The following is a 22,015-nucleotide window of genomic DNA, read 5'->3' on the forward strand; positions in this document are numbered from 1 at the left end:
GTGGGTGTCAAGGATCTGAGTGCTCTAGCCATCACCTGCTGCCTCCCAGGGTGTGCGTTAGCAGGAAGCTGGATCAAAAGTGGAGAGAGACCGAAGCCAAGGCATTCTGATATGGGACACAGGTACCCCAAGCAGTGGCTTCTCCTACTACGCCACAACATCCACCCCAGTATTGCTTTTTTCCACAGTGGAATCTAAAAGTGATTGTGAGATGTAATTCATCATTCATTCAGTCAACCAACAAATCAAGCACCAAGGATGTGTGAAACACAATGCTGGGTGCTAGAAATTCAGTGCAAAGGAAAGATATGATTTCTACTCTAATGGAACTTACAATCTAGGGAAAATTGACATTGAGCAACTATTCTAAGAGTATTGTTTTGGTTGTAAAAGTACCAGGTGCTATGGAGTGAAGGGCTAGGGGGATCACTCTTGTGGTCTTTTGTTCTTTTTAAGAATGTTATTTATTTGCGAGGCAGAGTTACAGACAGAGGGGTCTTCCCTCTGCTGGTTCACTCCCCAGTTGGCTGCAGTGGCCGGAGCTGCAGCAATCCGAAGCCAGGAGCCAGGAGCCAGGAGCTTCTTCTGAGCCTCCCACATGGGCACAGGGGCTCAAGCACTTGGACCATCTTCTGCTGCTTTCCCAGGCTATAGCAGAGAGCTGGATTGGAAGTGGAGCAGCCGGGACTAGTACTGGTGCCCACAGGGGATGGTGGGGCTGCAGGCAGAGGATTAACCTACTACACTACAAACTCTCAGTTTTAAGTAGTAGGAAAGTATGGTTAGAAAAAGTTCCTCAAGAAACTGAAGTCTCAACTTACATCCAAGGGATAAGGAGGATTTGGCCATGGAAAAGTGAAGGCAAGAGAATTTCAGATGGAGGGAATGGCTGTTCCCACTTGAATTCACATAGGATCAGATGCTCCATTGTGCAGCTAGAGAAGTGGTAAAGGGGAAAGCAACTTGTTCAAGGGACATGGTCCAACAAAGAGCTTTGTGTTTCATTCCTAACTTTTCAGGGCAGGGCACACTGCTGATCCTTAATCGAGTCTCTTTCGCAACTCAAACAGCGGCTGGGTCAGTTACTCCTATAGCTCACAAGGCACAACCGTGAGCTAGACTGATGGAACAGATATCCATTTACAGCCTGTCTCACGGCAGGCAGGCTGAGGACTAAAGCGCCCTAAATGGCTCTCATGCAGGAAAAGGGTGGGGTGCAGCGGCCGAGGGAGAAGCTTCTCGTCTGAGAGCCAGGCACTAAAAGCAGCTGCATGTGACATTTCCGTCAGCAGCCCTCACTCCCGCCCTCATTGTGTATGAGACACACATCAGATGTTCTGGTTTATGATTTCAGAGCACATACCCCCTGAGATCCAAACTCACGTATCTATCTCTCCCAGTGGCATGGTGCCTAGCCATTAACTGGGCTCTAAAGCCCATTTGAGAGTGACAAACAAATGTAGAGAACATTGGGATCCCTCTCACCTAGCCTCGGAAAGATTGGGTTGCATCTCAAGTCCCAGGTGCTTAGTTTCTGTACTTCGTAGAAAGTAGCAAAGCACAGGCTACTGAAAGGATCCTGCAGGGAAGCCAGGAACATGTCAGAACATAAGGTCACGTATTGCCACTATCTTCCCCCGTTTCTATGAGCCCAGAAGACAATCTGATCTCTTCGTTTAGGAAGTCACACAGAGGCTCACTCCTGGGGATCCCAGGTAAGCTTTGCTTCATCCCTCAGGTAGATTAGATGCAGAGAGGGCCAAGTCTTTGCCTTTTCATGTTGTTTTTACTTCCTCAGATAAATCGGAGTAGGAAGATCTATTATTTATAGGTGAAATAACAGGACAAAGTCCTATAGGCTCTTGCTTCTTTGATTCAAAAGTACAGATCCTGATTTGAGAGAGATGTCACCAACTGAAAAGATGTAATTGCACACACTGATCTCCAAAATGTTAAGAATTCTGAATATTTTGGTCATTTAAAAATATATTACCGGCCGGGGCCATGGCTCAATAGGCTAATCCTCTGCCTGCGGCGCCGGCACACCGGGTTCTAGTCCCAGTCGGGGCGCCGGATTCTGCCCCAGGTGCCCCTCTTCCAGGCCAGCTCTCTGCTGTGGCCCGGGAGAGCAGTGGAGGATGGCTCAAGTCCTTGGGTCCTGCACCCCATGGGAGACCAGGATAAGCACCTGGCTCCTGGCTTCAGATCAGCACAGTGCATGGGCTGCAGCGGCCATTGGAGGGTGAACCAATGGTAAAGGAAGACCTTTCTCTGTCTCTCACTGTCCACTCTGCCTGTCAAAAAAAAAAAAAAAAAAAGGAAAAAATATACTACCTTAGAGATCTCTGCTAAGTATTGGTGTTCAAATCTGTTACGGTCTTCCACAAGTGCTTCTACATAATCTCTTAAATTACTTCTCCAAATTATCTAATGCAAGTAGGAAAATCATTGAAAAATACATATCAAGCGGTTTTCCATCTAAAGAGCAAAGTTGCAGTGATGACAACAATCTGTTCTAATCTAAATGACAGCAGAGGCTGTGTGCGAGAGGCTGCTTGTTTTCTCATTGGGGGGCCGCATTTAAGTGAGTTCTGTGTCATGAATCTTCTCGTAAGCAGACCCAATTTTGGATGACTTGAAAAATGGTTTGGCTTTGGAAGGGGCATGAAAACGTTCAGAGCGAGATTATGTCAATGCTTAGTCCATGTTATTTCTCAAGCACCCCAAGTAATAGTAACTACTTAGTTTATGGCAAATTAACTAAATTAAATTTAGCCTACAAATATCCAAAGAAAACCTACCTTCATTTTCCTGATGAATCAGACAAGATTCCTGCCTTATTATTTACAATTTGGCAGACACTATTATATACTAGACAGAGCTCCAAGGTCAGAGGGTGGATCTGTTCGCCATTTTATAGCCAGAATTGCAAAGAGTTGGTCTCATGTCATGGCAGGAGACCAATAAATATTGGTTGAACTTCTAAGCATATGAACAAAACTGGACATGATGTCACCTTTCTAATGTGAGAGTGTATTACATTTCTTTTTATAACAGACTGATTTATTTGAAAGGCAGAGTAAGAGACAGAGAAACACAGAGACAGGGACGGAAAGAGACACAAAGAAGAGAGATTGAAGTATCTTTTATCTGCTGGTTCCCTTCCCAAATACCCACAACAGCCAGTACTGGCGCAGGATGAAGCCAGAAGCCTGGAACTCCATCTGGGTCTCCCATGTTGGTGGCAGAAGCCCATGTCTTTTAGCCATCATATGCTGCCTCCCAGGGTGCACATAAGCAGGAAGCTAGATCTGAAATGAAGTAGCTGGGACTCCAACTAGCACTCCCAAATGGGGTATGGGTGTCTGAAGCAGCAGCTGAACCCCCTGTGCCACAACACCTGCCCCTGTATTACAGTTCTTGACAATCAAATTATATAACCCATCAATGACGGAGATCCTAGGTGGGCCTGTGGGGAGTTAATTTTTATTTCTTGGAAGAGTATTCAGTCTGTGGCCTTCAGGGAGGTTTATATTACTAGCAGAGGCAGGGGGCCGGGAAGAGGATGTTAGAGAGGGATATTTAAATCAGCATCATGAAGTTGTATCTGGAGATTTTATTTCAAATAGGCTATTCTGAAGATAACTACAAAGTTAAGTGGTTTTTCTTTTTGGCAAATGCCAATTCAAAAATAGGAAGAAAAGCTATGTTACCATGTTATTTAAAATATAGCTTTTCTCTTTATTCTAACATTTTCCACCTCTTTTTTCAGAACCAAAGGAACTCATTGCCAGCTACTGCACTGTACATAAGTAGAAAGGAAGCAAGAGGAGCTAAAGATCCTGGGAATGAGAAGATTCAATTATTGTTTAGATTCTAAACACCACCTGTGTGTCCTTGGATAAATTTAAACTTTTTCACCTGTAAAGTAGAGGGAGTTAGATTAAATTCTTTCTTTTTTTTAAAGATTTATTTATTTGAAAGAGTGACACAGAGAGAGGAGAGGTAGAGAAAGACAGACAGAGAGAGGGAGAGAGAGAGAGGTCTTCCATCTGCTGGTTCACTCCTCAATTGGCCGCAACAGCTGGAGGTGCGCCGATCTGAAGCCGGGAGCCAGGTGCTTCTTCTGGGTCTCCCACGTGGGTGCAGGGGCCCAAGGACTTGGGCCATCTTCTACTGCTTTCCCAGGCCATACAAGAGATGCTGGATTGGAAGTGGAGCAGCCACTGGAACTGGTGCCCGTATGGGATGCCGACGCTTCAGGCCAGGACATTAACCCACTGCACCACATTGCCAGCCCCAGATTAAATTATTTCTAACCTGCACTCCAGGTTTTTTCTCACTTTGGTTTTTAAAGATTTTATTTATTTACTTGAGAGGCAGAGTCACAGAGAGAGGGAGAGAGATCGATTTTCCATCCACTGGTTTACTCCCCAAGTGGCCACAATGGCCGGAACCAGGCTGATCCGAAGCCAGGAGCCAGGAGCTTCTTCTGGGTCTCGCACTTGCGTGCAGGGGAATCTTCTGCTTCTTTCCCAGGCCATAGTAGGGATCTGGATTGGAAGAGGAGCAGCCTGAACAAGAACTGGCGCCCATGTGGGATGCTGGTGCTGCAGGCAGAGGTTTAGTGCTGGCCCCAGTACTTAATCTTTAAATGTAAATCTTAATAGAGTAAATATTAAGATTATGGAGGCAAAGGATTCACATTTACTGGTATGTCCCTACAATTTGGCTTACCAGATTCTGTGGGTGGACTACCTAGGTATGTGAATGCTAAACATTTTAAAGTACTACTTTCATTAGAATGCTTAAAAGAATAAAACAAAAAGCCTTCAGCCATCCCAACAAATGGAGTGTCCTTCAGGGCCTTTAGAAAGAAAGCTAAGCCAGAGACCCTGGGAACGCACAGAATCCTCCCGTGGGCTCTGACTTACTGGATAAACAGGTTATTGTTAATAGTTGATCATTCAGAAGAACAGCTTGTAACCTCTGGCCATGCATGGAATGACAAGGCACATCTTCACATGCTTTACGGCTCCTTTTCCTTTTTCTGAGCCTTTATCCTTCTCTGAGCTTACATCTATAATTACTCTTTTAATTGCTCTTTTGGATTCTGTTTGGGTTGATTTATTATATTTATTGTGTATAACCATAGTTAGAATTCATGTTTTATAAAAGGTGAAAGAGTGTGATAATTTCTGATTCTGAAATAAACACTGTCCTTACTGACTTTAGGGAAATTGCTTTAGGGTCTTCGTCTCTGGAATGTATATATACATATATAAATATGTATATTTTTTTCTTTCTGTCTTGAAACAAGCAGCTCTTGGTTGCTACATTTTAAAAGTTTCATTTATTATTTGAAAGGCAGAGTGATAGAGAAAGGAAGGAGAGTGTGTGAGAGAGAGAGATCTTCCATCTACTGGATCACTCCCCTCAATTGGCTACAACAGCCAAGTCTGGGCCAGGCCAAAGCCAGGAGTCAGGAACTCCATCCTGGTCTCCCATGTGAGTGGCAGGGAGTCAAGCACTTGGGCCATCATCTACTGCTTTCCCAGGCACATTAGCAGGAAGCTGGATTGGAAGACTGGAGTAGCCAGGGCTCAGATCAGGCACTCCAGTATGGGATGTGGGAATCCCAAGCTGCAGTTTAACCTGCTGTGCCACAATGCCTACCCCAATAACAAATATTTAAAAAAATGAATGTGCCAAAACTGTATCAAACTTTAAGACTATAAACAGTCACTATCTGGGGGCTTGCATTGTGGTATAGCAGGTTAAGGTGCCACCTGCAATGCCAACATCCTATATGGCCACCGGTTTTTGTCCCAGCTGCTCCATTTCCCATCCAGCTCCCTGTTAATAAACCTGTGAAAGCAGCAGAAGATGGCCCAAACACTGCCACCCACACGAAGACCTGGAACAATCTCCTGGCTCCTGGCTTTGGCCTGGCCCAGCCTTGGCCATTGCGGCCATTTGGGGAGTAAACTGTCAGACAGATCTTGCTCTCACTCTCTGTCTCTCTAGCTCTGAGTTTCAAACAAAAGTAAATGAATTAAAAAAAAATAGTATCTGAAAATACTTTCAGAAATGGTAGACATGTGATAAAAGGAAGCAAAGAGGTTTGGTTGCTACAAGAACAGCATTTTTATAGTTGATTCTCTCTAGTGCTTAAAAATATTCTAAAGCAACAAAGCCAGATTAAATCTGTGGAAGAATTACTACTCACTGGCAAAAACACCCTCTGTGGTCTAGAAGAAAATGCATTGACTCTATTTATTATTAATAAGTCAGGCCCCAAGTTTGCCTAATGGTAGGTTTATCAACCTTCCTGTCACAGCTAAATGATGAAATTTCATAATTGCATAAGATTAAGTACCTTTCTTTAATAAAATTTAAAATAAAAAAAATTCACTAGCGTGGCAGAGATAGATAGAGAGCGAGAGCTCTCCCATCCATTAATCTACTCCACAAATGAAAGCAACAGCCGAGGCTGGGGGGTGGCCAAAGCCAGGAGCAAGAACTCAATTCAGATCTTCCATGTGAGTGACAGCACCCCAGTTACCCGAGTCATCCCTGCTGTCTCCCAAGGTCTGTCTGAGTAGGAGGCTGGAGTCAGGAGTTGGAGCTTCAAACTCAGGCACTCTGGTTTGGGAACCAGGCATCTAAACTGGCAGTTTAACTGCTAGGACAAATGCTTGCCCTGAGATTTATCTGTTTATTTGAAAGACAAGGATGGGCTGGCATTGTGGTTCAGCAGGTTAAGCCACTGACTACAGCACAGACATCCCATATGGGTTCTGGTTCAAGTCCCAGCTACTCTACTTCTGATTCAGTTCCCTGCTAATGAACCTGGGAGAGCATCAGAAGATGGCCCAAGTATTTGTGCCCTTGCCACCCACACCTATGTGGGACACCTAGATGGAGTTCCAGGTTCCTGCTTTTGGCTTGGCCCAGCCCTGGCTATTGGTGGCCATTTCAGGAGTGAACCAGGGGAAGGAAGATCTCTCCCCCTCTCTTTCTACTGTAACTTTGCCTTTCAAATAAATAAATAAATAAATAAATCAAGAAAGAAAGAAAGGAAGGAAGGAAGGAAGGAAGGAAGGGCCAGCGCTGTGGCTCACTTGGTTAACCCTCTGCCTGTGGCACCAGCATCCCATATGGGTGCTGGGTTCTAGTCCCAGTTGCTCCTCTACCAGTCCAGCTCTCTGCTGTGGCCCGGGAGGGCAGTGGAGGATGGCCCAGGTGCTTGGGCCCTGCACCTGCGTGGGAAACCAGGAGGAAGCACCTGGTTCCTGGCTTCGGATCAGCGCAGCGCCGGCCGTGGCAGCCATTTGGGGAGTGAACCAACAGAAGGAAGACCTTTCTGTCTCTCTCTCTCACTGTCTATGACTCTACCTGTTAAATAAAAATTAAAAAAAAAAAAGAGTAAAAGCAGGCAGAGGGGCAGAGAAAGAGGGAGAGACAGAAAGAGAGATCCTTCATCCCCTGGTTCACTCCCCAAATGACCCCAATGACTCGGGTTGATCAGAGGCTGAAGCCAGGAGCCAGGAGCTTCATCCAGGTCTCCTACATGGGTGGCAGAGGCCCAAGGACTAGGTCCATCTTCTGCTGCTTTCCCAGACACATTAGCAGGGAACTGGATCAGAAGAGGAGCAGGCAGACCTCAAACCACCACTACCATATATGGGATGCTGGTACTGCAAGCAGCAGCTTAACCTGCTGAGCTAGAATGCAGCCAGCGTCCCTCCCTTCTCTCCCATCCCCCGCTGTCGCAAGACTAAGTGCCTTTTTAAAGAATAAACTCTGAATTGGGGGAAAAAAACTATTGTCACTCTGACAGATTTTTTTTTAATTTTTTGACAGGCAGAGTGGACAGTGAAAGAGAGAGACAGAGAGAAAGGTCTTCCTTTGCCATTGGTTCACCCTCCAATGGCCGCCACGGCTGGCGCACCACACTGATCCAATGGCAGGAGCCAGGTGCTTCTCCTGGTCTCCCATGGGATGCAGGGCCCAAGCACTTGGGCCATTCTCCACTGCACTCCCGGGCCATAGCAGAGAGCTGGCCTGGAAGAGGGGCAACCGGGACAGAATCCGGTGCCCCAACCGGGACTAGAACCTGGTGTGCCGGCGCCACAAGGCGGAGGATTAGCCTAGTGAGCCGCGGCGCCGGCCACTCTGACAGATTTCTAAGTTGAGCCAACTCATTACTCCCAATGATATGGCAGGGAAAGGAACTCTATGTCTATATATGCCTACAATACTGAGAAGCTGGTGCTGATGGGTATTTTTCAAAGACAATGAAAAGTAGAGAAGACTTCTAGTCAACATTTTTCATTACATATCTTTCTTTTAGTGAAGGTAAAATCAAGGGTCTTGGACATTACCACTTTCTTATTTACCTTAAAATATACTGTGTACTCTGCACACATCCCCACTAGCTCTCTTATGAAACAGAAGAAATTTGCTTTGCTAACCTGATGGAAAGTTTCCTATAAGGACAATGCATAAATTAGATCACAAAATGTGTATTATGGTTCTATGATACTCTTAATATATAATTTCTGAATTCTATGGCTTTTGCATTCATAACTGTAGGTAAGTAAAAGTTATCTTGGGTTTTGTTCACTGCTTTGTTTCCTAAGATAAAATAGCTACCTGTAGTGATTTCAGACCAAGCATTGGGAACTAGCATGGACCTAAAAGGTCGACAGTTTCTTGGAATCAAAATAATAGAGGGAAAACACTGGAATTCAAGTTATTCTTGTTGGGAGGTGCAGAATAAGTTGTGGAATTTATTGCAGCAGAGATTCTTAAAGTTTTGCCAGGAAAATAAAGACAACCAGATAAAACTGGTTTTGCATTGAGCAACTCTATGTAAAATGTTTACAATGGAGCCTGGCACAGAGGATGCGCTGGCAAGTGCTTACTGCTATTTATCATCATTATTCTGACACCAACCACTTGAAATTACTCGGTAAATACCTATTAGCCACACACGCACATCTATACAGACCAATCTGTATGGTATCAAAAGAAGAAAACAGCCCTGTCAGTGAGAAATTTATAGTGATACATTTTGGAGAAGGGATAGAAAGCTAAATTATTAAAGACATCTAGCTGGAGCACTGCATCAAAAACTGAGGAAAGTTCATAGGTTAGTGTTTTCCAAATTAATTAAAAACAAATCACTAATATTTCATATAACAAATTATACAGTAATAATTCTTGTTTTTTTATTTTAATTTTTTAAAGGTTTTTAACAGGTTCAATATAGTTCATGATGCAATTCTAATATAATATTTCTTTTCTTCCTCCCTTCCCCTCCCTTTCTCCATTTCTCTCCTTCACATTTGAGATGACATTATTTTTTTTTTTTAAAGACTTTATTTATTTATTTGAAAGTCAGAGTTACACAGAGAGGAAAGGCAGAGAGAGAGAGAGGTCTTCCATCCGATAGTTCGCTCCCTAATTGGCCGCAATGGCCGGAGCTATGCTGATCCGAAGCCAGGAGCTTAGGTAATCTTCTACTGCTTTCCTAGGCCAGAGCAGAGAGCTGGATTGGAAGTGGAGCAGCTGGGACTCGAACCGGTGTCTAGATGGGATGCCAGCACTCCAGGCCAGGGCGTTAACCCCCTGAGCCATAGCACCGGCCCCATACATATCTTTTGTTTTCTTTTTAAGAACTATTTATTTATTTGAAATTCAGAGTTACAGAGAGAGGGAGAGTCAGAGAAAGAGAGATCTTCCATCTGCTGGTTCACTCCCTAAGTGGCTACAAAGGCCAGGGTGGAGCCAGGCCAAAGCCAGGAGCCAGGAACTTCTTCTGGGTCTCCAACATGGGTACAGGGGCCCAAGCATTTGGGCCATCCTCTGTTGCTTTCCCAGGCATAATAGCAGGGAGCTGGATTAGAAGTGGAGCAGCCAAGACTCCAAACAGCACCCATATGGGATGCTGACATTGCACTGCTATGCCACAACATGGGTCCCAAGGTAATGGATCTTTACATTATAGTCAAGGGCTTAATGCTCCTAAATCTTGTTCTTCAACATCTCTAGAGTCATAAAATTGAACCAATCTCCATGTACCTTTAAGATTGGTTTATTTAGGAGAGAGTGAGGACAAAATAGACCTTCCAAGTACTGGTTCACTCTCCAAATGCCCAAAACACACTGGCCTAAACCAGGTCAAGGAACACCTTCTGGGACTACTGTGTTGGTGGCAGGGACCCGAGTACCTGGATCATCATCTGCTGCCTCTTAGGATGGACATTAGCAGGAAACTGGATCAGAAGCATGGAGTGGTTGTGACACAAATCTGCCACTCTGATCTGGGATGTGGACATCCCAAGTGGTGGCTTAACCTGCTGGGCAACAAAGCCTGTCAACCCACATTTTTTCTGAATGCAAGACTCAAACTTAGGGTAGTCAGGCACTTGAGCGGAGGCCTATACTGTAGAGTTACCTCCTTTTGTTTTTTCCCTGGTGAAGACAGAATGTCAAGAGATGCCAGGAGAAAGACTGAATAGGCAGCTGCCTAGAGTCCTGGCTCAGTTTCTGAATGCCTTTATTTTTGAATAGCTTCCAATGTACAAAAGCAAGGGGTAAAAGGAGCTGCCTGACAGTTGTACTGGATAATAGAGAGGTGGAGAATGCTCTTTATTGAGTTAAAATTGTGTTGCAATCCCTTTGAAAATAACCAGAAACTTTTAAAAAAAGATTGATTTATTTATTTATTCGAAAGGCAGAGTTGGGGGGGGGAGATCTTCCATCCACTGGCTCACTCCCCAAATGGCTGTGATGGCCCAGGCTGGGCCAGGTCCAAGCCAGGAGCCAGGAGCTTCATTCAGGTTTCCCCATGAGTGCAGGGGCACAAGGACTTAGGCCATCTTCTGCTGCTTTTCCTGTGCATTAGCAGGGAGCTGGATCAAAATGGAGCGACCAGGACTCAAACCGGCCATGCTGGCACTGCAGGCAGTGACTTTCCCTGCTACTCCACAGCCCAGGCCCCAGAAGCAGAAATCTTGCAAAGAAAGTCCAAATTCTTAGTAGAAACTATTTTAAAAAGGTTAGCTTACCACATTGGGCAGGAAGTTATACCAAACACTAACACACAATGTATATTTCCTTCTAGTATACAAATAGACAAATCTATCCTTGGACCATTAACCCCCTTTTATAAAAAAAAAAAAAAAATTGATTTATTGGGGCCAGCACTGTGGCAAAGGGGGTAAAGCCTTCCCCTGCAACACCAGCATCCCATACGGATGCCAGTTTGAGTCCTGACTGTTCCACTCCCAATCCAGCTCCCTGCTAATGCACCTAGGAAAGCAGTGGAAGATGGCCCAAATGCATTGGCTCCTGTACTCATGTGGGAGACCAGGAATAAGCTCTTGGATCCTGGTTTTGGCTTGGCCCAGCCCTGGCCATTATGGTCATTTGAGGAGTGAACCAACAGATGAAAGATCTCTTTCTCTCTGCCTCTCCTCTCTAACTTTGCCAATAAATAAAATAAATATTTTTAAAATTATTTATTTCAAAGGCAGAGTACAGAAAGAAAGGGAGATAGATCTTCCATCCACTGGTTCACCCCCTAAATGGCTGCAATGGCCACAGCTGGGCCAAGCCAAAGCCAGGAGCTTTATCTGGGTCTCCCACATGGGTGCAGGAGCCCACACATTTGGGCATCTTCCGTTGCATTCCCAGGCACACAAGTAGGCAGCTGGATCGGAAATGGAGCAACTAGGACTTGAATTGGGACTCATATGGGCAGGCGGGAGCTTATCCCATTGCACCACAATGCTGGCCCCTAGCCCTTTCTGATCTACCTAAAAATGTACTGTCTTACTTGGCCCTGCCCTTTTTCTTCTAAGAAAAGGATAAATTTGCTTTGCTAATTTGAGGAAAAGCTTGCTTTTTAAAAAGTTTACTTAATTTATCTGAAAGGCACAGTAACAAGGGAGTTCTTCCATCCTTTCCTTCACTCTCAAAATGCCTGCAACTGCTGGGGCTAGGTAAGGCCAAAGTCAAGAGTCTGGAACACATTCTCAATCTCCCATTTGGGTGGCAGTGACAAAGTAGTTGAGCCATCACCTGCTGCTTCCCAAGGTCCTCATCAGCAGGTGGCTGGACTGGAAGCAGAGCCAGGACCTGAATTCAGGGACTGTGATATGGGATGTGGGTCTCCCAAGTGGCATCTTTTTTTTTTTTTAATATTTTATTTATTTATTTGAGTGTTAGAGTTACAGAGAGAGAGGTCTTCCATCTGCTGGTTCACTTCCCAAATGGCCACCTCAGCAGGAACTGAACTGAGCTGATCTGAATCCAGGAGCCAAGAGCTTTTTCTGGGTCTCCCATGTGGGTGCAGGGGCCCAAGGACTTGGGCCGTCTTCTATTGCTTTCCCAGGCCACAGCAGAGAGCTGGATCAGAAGAGGAGCAGCCAGGACTAGAACCAGCATGCTTATGGGATCCCAGCACGACAGGTGGAGGCTTAGCCCACCACACCACAGAGCCAGCCCCCCAAGTGGTATCTTAACCACTGCACTGATGCCTACTTCAAGGAAAAGTTTTCTATATGGACAATATATTAGATCACAAAATGTTTACATAGCTATGCAATATTCTTAATAGAACTTCTTAAGTCCATAGCTATTGTATTCTTAAAACTAGATGAGGGGTTGGTGTTGTAGTGCAGCAGGTTAAGCTGCCACCTGCGATACCAGCATCCCATATGGGCATCAGTTCAAGTCCCAGACACTCTACTTCCTATCCAGCTCCATGAAATGCACCTGAAAAAGCAGGGGAAGATGGCCCAAGTACATGAGTCCCTGCCACCCACACAGGAGACCAAGATGAAACTCCTGGCTTCAGCCTGGCTCATCCCTGGCCATTGTGGCCATTTGGGGAGTGAACCAGAAATGGAAGCTCTCTCTCTGTCTCCCTCTCTTTCTCCATGACTCTGCCATTCAAGTTAAAATCAATCAATCTTTGAAAAAAAAAAAAACAACTTGATGTTTGTAATGCCTGAACGTAATTTTTTATTTTCATTTTACTTGAAAGGCAGAGACGGAGGTCTTCCATCTGTTGGGTTTACTCCCCAAATGCCTGTATTAGCCAGGGGTAGGCCAGGTAAAGGCCAAGAGCCTGAAACTCAGTCTGGGTCTCCATGTGGGAGTCAAGGACCCAAGTACTTGAGCCATCATTGCTGCTCCAGAGTGTGCATTAGCAAGAAGCTAGAATCAGGGGTGGAACTGGAACCTGAACCCAGATGCTCCAGTATAAGATGCCGGTGTTCTAAATGGCTTCTTAACTGCCAGGTCAAATGTCTGCCCCTAATTTACTTATTTGAAAGGCAGAGTGACAGAGGGGGAGAGACAGAGAATCTTCCACCCACTGGTTCACTTCACAATTGGCTGCAATGACCAGGGCTAAACCAGGCTGAAGCTAGGAGCCAGGAACTTCATCTTGGTTTCCCACATGGGTGGCAGGACCCCGTGAATTTGGGCCATCTTCATCTGCCTTCCCAGGGGCAGTAGCAGGGAGCTGGATTGAATCAGCGCTCTGATGTGGGATGTCAGTGTCACAAGTAGTGGCTTAACCCACTGTACCACAATGCTGGCCCCCTAATGCCTGAATTTTAAAGCACAGTGATTGCATGTTATTGCCTGCAGTCCTTAATACTTCAGCAGGTCCACTAATAGCCTAGAGGAGTTCTTCCCATGGACTGGTGAGGCCTATGAATATGTAATATTCAAAAAAAATCAGGAAAAGAGATGTAGGTCTCCCAGAGGAGGTAGGGCAAGATAAAGAATTAAATTTGCAAGCCAATGCATCTTCTAAAATAATGAACCCCTGGGCAGGAAATAGGAAATGAAACATATTACACATAATTTGGATTTGGAGATGGTCCTCCCAGCATTTTATCAGAGGGCAAACAATAATTAGGTAGAAAGAAAGTCTTATTAATTCACGTTAATTAGCAGAAAAGCTAAATTCAATTAAGCAGAACTTTGTGTTATACAATAGAATTACTCAGACTGTTCCCTTGTTAATCTACCTGCCTCTCCTTCATTTCCATGTTATTGTGCACAAAACTCACCAGTTAAAGGAAAGACGGACTCTATGAAAAGGCTATATGTACCAAGGCTGGAGGCTCAGGGCTGGAACTATGAAGCAGCCCTGCATTTTCCTGCCTCTTAACATCCTCTTCATCTCCATCCTTTCCTGAGATGTCAGGGTTTTGAATCAAATAAATTAATTAAAATGGACTAGCAAGAACACAGGCTATGAGTTAAGTAGGCTCTCATAAGTTAAAAATTATCTGAAAGCATTACAAAGGATTAACAGCTTGGTAACACACCTCTAAGTGGATCATTTTAGTTTCTTCTTGGAAGATATGGTGGCAATGACTAGGACATCTCCCAATAACTCTTGGAGCCCACACCTTCCTTATTTCATTGGATTCTGTAAGTGGTCTTCATAAGTCATAGGAGCCTGAAGTATATATTCTCATGACATGGTTAGAACATACTTGGGCTGTATTTTTTTTTTTGTTGTTTCTTAAAAGATTTTTTTTTTATTATTATTTCAAAGGTAGAGAGAGAGGGAGAGACAGAGAATAAGAGAGAGATCTTCACTTTCCAAATGTCTATAAGGGATGGGCTGGGCCAGGGAGAAACTAGGAGCCAGGAATTGCATCTGGGTCTCCCATGTGGGCAGAAGGGATCCAAGCACTTGGGTCATCCTCTGCTGCTTTCCCAGACACATTAGCAGGGAGCTGGATAGGAAGCAGAGCAGCTGGGACTCCAACGGGATGCTGGCATCATAGGCAACAGTTCAACCCAGTGTATCACAACACTGGCCACTTGGGCTGTGTTTCGTGGGTGATGTGGTCTCCTCTGGGTTGATCAAATGAATGACTACTGAAACAGAGGCGATACACAACTAAGTTTCCCAGGCTAATTTTTGAATTGGCAATAAGATGAAAAATATAAACCTGTCTGGGCGTCCATGAGCATGAGGTGAAGGCTGCATCTAGTTCTCTACTTGGATGACCACACTAGCGTGTAATGTCCATTTGTAATTTACGGTTTTGTGTAGCTCAATGACCTTTTGTGTGGCATGTAACTCTCCACATTCTGGCTCCTACTGCAGCGATGGCAAAAGTACATGCGAAAAAGTCCTATGTGCATGGGGAATGAGGGAGTGGTGAAAGCAGTGGCTGCAGTAGAACCTTATGGTTTGTTTACTGAGTTACCATACTTTTGACTTTGGGGTAACTGACTAGACCAGTTGTCTTAGGGATAGATAGTACAGAACAAAGGGCATTCTTCTACTATAAAATTTCCATTTATTTCTTGCTACTAAATTAGAGGTGGTAGACAGTGATGGTATATTATGCACATCTTGACGATTTTAGACAGTGCTCTGCCAAAGCAGGATACAAAGAAAGCTGCCAGTGTGAAATCATGAATTCTAAGACACGAGAGAGAAAATAACTTGCCCATTTGGCTGTGGAGTCTGGGGCTGAAGGCTATCTATATTTACTGCGAAATGTGAAGTGGGTCATTTCAGTCACTGAGGTCATGGTGACCAAAACTGAACCAGGGGCCAAAGACGGGAAAATTGTGAAGTTGTAAGGAAATCTACCAGCTCACCTAAGCTTGAATCCAAATCTGTGAAAGGTGACAACAGAATAATCTCCATACAGGGAAGGCACTGCCAAATCTTGCTATTATGACCCTTAGTCTGAGATTAAACCTTTCCTTGGGGATCTTTCATATACCACCACCAGCACCACAAGGACTTTTTGCCTATTTGTTAAATACTGCAGCAGAGACCATGCTACAGCAGACAGATCTGTTGCATAAAACAAAAGCCCTCAGTCTGAAACCAGGAGTTGAGACACAAGTGACAAAGCATTGGTCTACTTAGCTGTGGAATCTGGGGCTGAGGGCTGCCTACTGCAAAAGGTAAACTGGGTCATTTAAGTTACTCCACCTGCCTACTCACTCCTCATTTTTTAACCCCCATACAATCTTATATGAATGAAAGCTATAATTAGGGGTTCTGTGAACTGTTTTCCTTTGAATTATGGAATAACATGATGTAGAGATATCGAGCAAACTTGGACTACAGTTAGTGTTGTAGGGGGAAGAACTTCATGCATTACCTTCGAGATGCTGGGATCTGGATATCTAGAAGGGTATAGACTCCCCCTACACTGTTCATCACTCATGATCCTAATACTGGGCTGATTGACTCCTAATCTTTGAAAGCTTTTCAGTTTGGATCCTTGACTTAGATTACATTTCAAAGTTCAGGGATAACTGGAGTAATGCAAAGACTTAGAAAACATGTTTTCTTTCATTTTGGGGGCTCTAGGAGTAGGCAGTTGTGTGTCAGAGGCCATTTCCCCATACCAGTGAGAAGGGCTCTCAAAAATTTCTTACTACTCTAAGTTCAGACCCTAAAACAGTGTATCCGGAAGTGCCACCTCTCAGATGTTCCAAGTTCCTCTGGGTTAGAATTCTCTTCTTTGCATGACTGGTGAGAATACTATCTACCTTATTTAGGGAAACCTTTATATCCTACCCATAGGAGTATGACCACAAATATAATCACATCACAGTGCAAAAGCAGGCATAACATCTGAACCCACAATTTGTGTAAAACTTAAGGTGGGGTGGCTTCCATTGATCAATGCACACAAGTAGGTTTGGCAGCTCCTTGACCTCACCTGGGCACAGATGTCACAGGTACCATGGTACAGGGCTTCATGGCAGAGTTGGGGCTCTCAGAGGTCACTATAAACTGAAATCTGTGCTTTCTTTAAGCCTCATATTGTTCACCAGTATCTAGGTCCAAGAATAATACCCAAATCCAACTCTCCAGGCAGCTAGATCCATAAACATGGCCATTATGATCAAAGAGGCTTCCCTCAGGGCATGCACACACCCCCACCGGTCACATCGGGCTTGATACAGTTGCTCAGGAATTCTACTGTCTGCTGCTGTTGTTCTTGGGTGATGGCCATAAATTCCAAGTTCTTACAATGAAAGATCTCACAGTACTGAACATAAGCACCAGGATACCCAGAGCTTGCTGGAATATACGTACCTTAAAATTCGGCTGCTGGAAAAAAGTATATCCCAATATTTCTGCCCTCAACTTAGATACCCATGACTTACAACTACCCCAAATTCAGATAAGCGGTGGGTGGTACCCTGCAGTGCACCTTCTAGTTGCAAAGGAAGCTTTCACGTCCAACAGCTTTCATAATAGTTATTTAGCTCTACCAAGGTTAAAAGAATCCTAAATCAGGCATTTTAAAGTCAAGATAGGCCGGCGCCACGGCTCACTAGGCTAATCCTCCGCCTTGCGGCGCCGGCACACCGGGTTCTAGTCCCGGTTGGGGCACCAGATTCTGTCCCGGTTGCCCCTCTTCCAGGCCAGCTCTCTGCTGTGGCCAGGGAGTGCAGTGGAGGATGGCCCAAGTGCTTGGGCCCTGCACCCCATGGGAGACCAGGAGAAGCACCTGGCTCCTGCCATTGGATCAGCGTGGTGCGCTGGCCGCGGCGGCCATTGGAGGGTGAACCAACGGCAAAGGAAGACCTTTCTCCCTGTCTCTCTCACTGTCCACTCTGCCTCTCAAAAAATTTTAAAAAAAAGTCAAGATAGTGTCAAACTCTACGCAGGAGTCTCCTATGATGCTAACAGTTACATATGAAGGGCTGGCATTGTGGCACATGGGGTTAAAGCCCCAGCCTGCAGCGCCGGCATCCCATATGGGCGCAGTTTGTCCTGGCTGCTTCTCTTCCAATCCTCTCTGCTGTGGCCTGGGAAAGCAGTAGAAGATGGCCCAATTCCTCGGGCCCCTGCACTTGCCTGGGAGACTTGGATCAGCTAAGCTCTGCCCGTTTTGGTCATTTGGGGAGTGAACTAGCAGAATGGAAGACTTCTCCCTCTCTCTCTCTGGCTCTACCTCTCTGTAACTCTTTCAAATAAATAATTCTTTAAAAAAAAGTTACAAATGAAATTTTTTACCCATATTTTGGTGACAAAATGACTATTTCCTGTTGACTCCAGACAATCTGGTTATGTGATCTTGGGAAAGCCATTTAACCTTCCTGTATCTGTATCTGACTGTAGAATGAAGATTTTAATAGTATAGCGCTTTTGTGAGGAGTTAATGAGTTAATACATGTGCTCAGAGCAATGCCAGGCAAATAGCTGTCATCAGTTTAGTTTACCCCTCATTCCGTCTGCCTAAAATACTTCACTAAAATCAGGAAGGGAGGCAAAAGGATGCTCAGGGTTTGAACTTTAGAAAAAAACAGGTCTGGTAAAAATATAGGGTTATGTACAGAATGTTTACTAGGGAAGATCCCAAGCATAGATGCTGTAGGTTACATAGAGCTTGGACCCAAACTATCTAGTGCTGGCAAAGACAAAGAGCAGGAGATGAGTCCTATCATACTACAGAATGGATGCATGGGGATTAGACTGCCACAGATAACAAGGGCCTCAGGTAATGTGGCTGAAAACAAATTGGATTGGAAGATAAATAGGTCAAAAAGGAATAGACTCAGCTCTTATTTTGCATGTGAATTGTTTTTGCCACCTTTAAAGTCTTCAACATTACTATCAGTTTCTGCTTTTTCTGTTAAGGCTTCTAAAAAAAACCTTTTTGTGCTTTTTAATCTAACTTTTTAAACTAGCCTTAACACAATGTAGGGGCTGACATCCCGTATCAGAGTGCCAGTTCAAGCCCTGGCTGCTCCACTTCTGATCCAGTTCCCTGATACTGTGACTGGGAAGGTAGATGATTGCTCAAGTTCTTGGGCCCCCCACCCACACGGGAGACCTGGATGGGGTTCCAGGCTCCTGGCTTTAGCCTGGACCAACCCTGGCCATGGTGGCCAGCAGATGGAAGATCTTCTGTCTCTCCCTCTTTATCACTCTGCCTTTCAAAATAAATAAAGCAAATCTTAAATACAATGTAAATGATCTTTCCATACTACCAAGCCATTGCAAATACTAAACAATGTAGAAAGCAGTATTTGTAACGATCCCTTAAATAATGATTTGTAAGTATACTTCAAATAGTAGAAAATGTGGTGCAAATGTTTTGAAATCATACATTCACAGGGTCTTCAAAAAGTTTACAGGAAATGCCTATTATGAAGAAACCTCATGGATTCCAAAATTTCTGTGCAGTAATATAAACTTACCTTTTAATTCCATTTTAAAGTACACATATGTGCACAAAAAATTCCTCAAAGACCCAAAAAAGTAATAGAGGAAATCCTTGGCCACTAAAATGACTGGAAACACACACACACACACACACACACACAGAAGTGGCAATAATTTTTGACTAACTTGTTATATTGAAATTTTTATTGCAAGCAATTTGTTTTCTACCAAACTATTTTGACCAAATTATCTCATGCCAGCAGGGAGCCTGAGAAGCAACTGATTAGGATGCCAAACTGGTACAGACTGGTGAGGTAAACGAAGGGTCAAAACAAGGCAAGAGCTGGGGCGTGACAGGGAGTCACTTAGAGTGCATCTTACCCATATTCAGTTAATTCTTTATAAAATGGCAAGTTCATTTTAGATCCAGACTCAGACCTTGGGACGCAGCAGGACTACACTTGACATACAACATGAAATTAGCAAACTTTTCATACCTGGTTTTAAAAAGTGTATTTTTTTTGTTTCCTATATTCCCTATGAACTGATTATGACTGGGTTATTGTTCTTTACTGACCAAATACTGTTTAAAAAGAATCCTGCCCTGTATTGCTTATTGTTAGTGATGCGGGGATACCAGCACCTTCCTATTTCCTCACAGCAAAATAATGGAATAATTGAGAAAATGTACGTAGGTGAATTCCAGACAAAACACACTGCAATTTTATTTGTGTCCTTTTCCAGATAAAGCAACTGAGTAACCTACTCAGATTCAAGGGTACCTATACTGTTAAAATACTCAAATTCTACATTTGCATTTCTGATCTCATCACTAATTTCTGAAGTTACAATTCTTACCTTGAAATCTCCACTTAAAAACAGTACAATACAGAATCTCCTTGACATGGATTACCAGAGCATCATCCAGTCTATTAACCCTTACAAAACAAGTATGAATCCTGGGGTCCTGAGAACTCTGTTATAAAGCTAAGAGCCACTAGAGAGCATCATGGCTTCTCTGGATTAGGGACCTTGGAATACAGGGATTTGGTTCTTCTGATTATGACAGTCATTAGATGGGTGGCCTTAAAAAAGTCTTTTGGCTTCTCTGGACTTTAATTTCTACTTCTGTAAAATGTGAGAAGTGTGCTAGATGACCTCCAATCTCCTTCCAGCTCTAAATTTCTGATCCTACACTTGCTAATTTATTTCTTCAGTGTCTCATAGCTTAAACCAGGGAGAAAAATCTATCAGAAGAGCAAAAAATTTTTAAAAATATTTATTTATTTGAAAAGCAGAGTTATAGAGGGGGAGAGAGAGAGACAGATCTTCCAACTGCTGGTTCACTCCCCAAATGGTCACAACGGCTGGGGTTAGCCAGACCCAAGCCAAGTCTGGAATCACATCTGGGTCTCCCACATGCGTGGCAGGGGCCCAAGCACTTGAGCCATCTTCTGTTGCCTTCCCAGGTACGCTAGCAGGGAGCCAGAAGTGGTGCGTCTGGGACTCAAACTCGTGTTCACGTGGGATGCTGGCATTGCAGGTGGTAGCTTAACCTACTATGCCCCAACAGCAGCTCCAAGAGCAAGAATTTTAGCCGTACTATTTCATTATTTTTCTGTGCTCACCCATTGTTTGTATTTTTCCAGCAAAGAAACTTGGGTGTTGCTTTTGACTTCCCCTCTTATGTACTTTATAGACAAATTATAATATTAATCCATAAACACGTGTAGAGCACTTTCTAAGCTTTTCCCATTACTGTCACAAATACTATCTCACTTGATCAGATCATCAGAACAGTTCAGTCTTGTGTGTTATCTTCAATTTACCTGGTGAGGAAACTGAAATTCTGAAAAGTTCAGTGATTTAACTGCCCAGACTAACAGAGATAAGTTATGGGACCACATCTTCTGATTCCAAAGCTGTCTTTTCTTTTTCTTTATATTTATTTCTTTGAAAGAGACCGAGATCTCACATCCCCTGGTTCACCCTCCCCGGCCCTCCTTCCCCACAATAACCACAACAGCCTGGGCTAGGCCAGGCTGAAGCCAGGAATTCCCAACAGATCTCCTGTGTGAGAGGCAGGAACCCAAGTACTTGGGCCATCTGCTGCTGCCTTTCAAGTAGCTGGGTCAGAAGCACGGAGTGGCCGGGACTCGACTCAGGCACTCTAACAGCGGATGTGAGCATTACAAGCACCACAACACCTACCCCAGACCCAGGTTTTACAGGGCCTGGGATTTGGTGGCTATTTTCATGAAAAAGAATACAAAATTACATTACAACACAAAGTATGATTCTGGTGACCACCCTTTCAAATTCAGTTTCACTGAACACTGGTTTCTCAGATTTAGTACTTACTATATGCCACACACTGAAATAAACGCTAGTTTTATCACCATAATAACTCGCTGACGCAAGTATTATCCCTGCTTTATGGAGTGGAGAATGAGGTTCAGAGACAGAAAATAACTTGCCTAAGGACACGGTGCCATTTAGTGCCAACTATTAATGCTGGCACTCAAGAGATCTGGCTTCCAAGTCCATCTTGTGAATCTGCCTCACTATGCTGCTCAAAAAGCCTTCTTCTGAGGTTTTCTAGGAATCATCTTACACCCCCAGTTCCCAGTGCCATCCCATACAGCAGACCCTTGTAAACTCACACTTGAACCAGAGTCTCCTATTCCGGCTCTCCAGGTCTCCACCATCAACCTGAAGGCTGCTGCCACTCAACAGCAGTAAAGTGTGGCTGATCTAAGTCCTGGCTGTCCCAGCAACCTGCTGTGATCATCTCTCTCTGCATTCAACAAATATTAA

At 44.2% G+C, this 22,015-nt stretch overlaps 1 protein-coding gene across 1 annotated transcript in view; it reads left to right on the forward strand.

Annotated features, from left to right (window-relative positions):
• The first annotated feature begins 1,573 nt into the window (after window positions 1-1,573).
• SLC16A1 (solute carrier family 16 member 1) overlaps window positions 1,574-22,015 on the forward strand; it is a 64,578-nt gene continuing 44,136 nt past the window's right edge. The window contains exon 1 of the mRNA XM_089300121.1: window positions 1,574-1,715. The gene's annotated coding sequence lies outside the window, so the exon portion shown is untranslated. The remainder of the gene's footprint in view (window positions 1,716-22,015) is intronic.

Source organism: Oryctolagus cuniculus, chromosome 7 (assembly GCF_051225735.1).
Source record: "Oryctolagus cuniculus isolate XC-2025 breed Fujian yellow rabbit chromosome 7, ASM5122573v1, whole genome shotgun sequence".
In the NCBI taxonomy this organism is placed as follows: Eukaryota; Metazoa; Chordata; class Mammalia; order Lagomorpha; family Leporidae; genus Oryctolagus; species Oryctolagus cuniculus.